Source organism: Eptesicus fuscus, chromosome 6, assembly GCF_027574615.1.
Source record: "Eptesicus fuscus isolate TK198812 chromosome 6, DD_ASM_mEF_20220401, whole genome shotgun sequence".
In the NCBI taxonomy this organism is placed as follows: domain Eukaryota; kingdom Metazoa; phylum Chordata; class Mammalia; order Chiroptera; family Vespertilionidae; genus Eptesicus; species Eptesicus fuscus.
This window is the reverse complement of record NC_072478.1, coordinates 51376803-51378647: the sequence shown is the minus strand read 5'-3', so window position 1 is coordinate 51378647 and position 1845 is coordinate 51376803. Positions and strand designations below refer to the sequence as shown.

The 1845-nt window shown below is 45.6% G+C and overlaps 1 pseudogene; it reads right to left on the bottom strand.

Annotated features, from left to right (window-relative positions):
• Nucleotides 1-1079: 1079 nt before the first annotated feature.
• Nucleotides 1080-1643, bottom strand: LOC103288355 (60S ribosomal protein L12-like; annotated as a pseudogene).
• Between the last annotated feature and the right edge of the window lie 202 nt (nt 1644-1845).

The window sequence follows — 1845 nt, the reverse complement described above, 5'->3', positions numbered from 1 at the left end:
CAGGAAACTTCTGGGATTTTGCACTTTTTGTCCAGATCCAAGGTTATTCTTTGGTACCACAGTTCACGCAGGTAGTTCTAGCCTGTCTCAGAACTGTGGGTAACAACCAGAAATGGAACTGGGCTTGTAGTAAGCCCGAGAGCTAACTTCTTCTAAAATTAAATTAGGATTAGCCACAGTGCCTCATATTTCTGAAAGATGTGCTGCATAATAAGGCGGAACCAACTGAATGCTGTGCCCAGGAAATGGATGCCACATTTGCAGCAACATTTCCAGTTTAAAAAAAAAAAAAAGTGAATTGATGAGCAGCGAGTTAATCATGCTGTAACTATATAATCTCATGACCCCCTCACCACTGGAGTCAGAATTAACTATGGGTGTGCACTGAGCGACCAGTATTGTACGGTCCCTTGACTGTCTGTCGGCAAGGACCCAGCAACCAGGCCCAATGGCTTCTGAGGAAAGCCAGTGAAGAGACTGGAGTTTCCTATGAAAAGCCAGCGCTTCAGTTTGTCCTGATTCGGAGCAGAGCTGTCTTCCTGGCTGAAGGTGTGGTGATGGATGGAAAACAAATTTCTCTCGTAGGCACATTCTGAAAGGTCAGTTCTGGGCATCCATAGAGAAAAAACCCTCATAGTGAATCCAAAAGGACAAAACGATAGTTACTCTGGTCCTGCTGTCTGTGCACGGGAACCTGTAAGCCGGCACAATTAGGCACGAACGGTCCTGCCTCACTGCGGCAGCGAAAAAAGAGCTAGCTTGAGCTTCAGAGAAACCTGAGTTTGCTATTCATTCAAACAAATTGAAAGTACACATTTGATACCCTTTTAGGTTTCTGAAGTTTCAGTACTGACTATTTTGTAACCAGGGCACATTGGATTCCTCTGGTGATCAGGAGCTCTGTCTGGTATTAATATGCACTCACAGCGCTTTAAAAATCAGCTCGCAGTGCAATCTCCTATTGTGTTTGGAGTGAATGACTCGTGACTACAAGTTCAATGGCAGCTACAGAGAAAAGTCATCTGAGTTTGTTGTTGTTGTCAAACGATCTTTAATTGAAATGTTTTCCTTTATAGTTCTTAACTGGCCAGGCATTCCAGTGCACGGCTGCTGATGTCATCTATGATGTCATGAGGGCAACGGCCATCACCATTGCAGCTCTCAGATGGGGCAGTCCCCAGCATGTCTTTAATGGTTCCAGAGAGTTCTCTAGCTAAAGATTGGTGCCACATCTGTCCGGCAATGTTGACAATCTCATTGAAGTGGTGTTTTCATTGTGCTTAATATATATATTTTTGCTTCTTTCTGTCTCTTGGTGGCTTTTTGAGGGCTTCCATGATGAGGGCAGAGGCAGAAGGCACTGCCTCCGCCTGGGCCTGTCTGTTCCGAATGGTCAGTTTCACTGTAATCCTCAGACCCCTCCAATCACCAGTCGCTTTGGCAATGTCATCTCCAGCCTTTTTTGGAGACAGGCCCAGGGGGCGGGTCTTGGGGGCCACGGCAGACATGGCACTCACTTTTCCACCAGTGCAGCTCAGGTATACAGCTTTGATCTCATTGGGGTCGAACTTTGGTGACATGGTGGAGGCAGCTGGTGCCAGATGAACCCGAAGAAAGTTGCACCTAAGCCTCCTCCGAGCCGAAAGCCGAAAAGCTCATCCAAGTTTTTAATGATGTCCCCTTTCCAGGTAAAGTGTCAAAATAAGTCTTCCATTTAATTTGTCTGGAATCCAGGGAAAATGTATCACTCTATTCTTTCTCCTCCCTCAAGTGAACAATACACTTTGCTCAAGAACTAATGCAACAATCTGAAATCTTAGTGGAATAAAACCATTTGCCTACCCC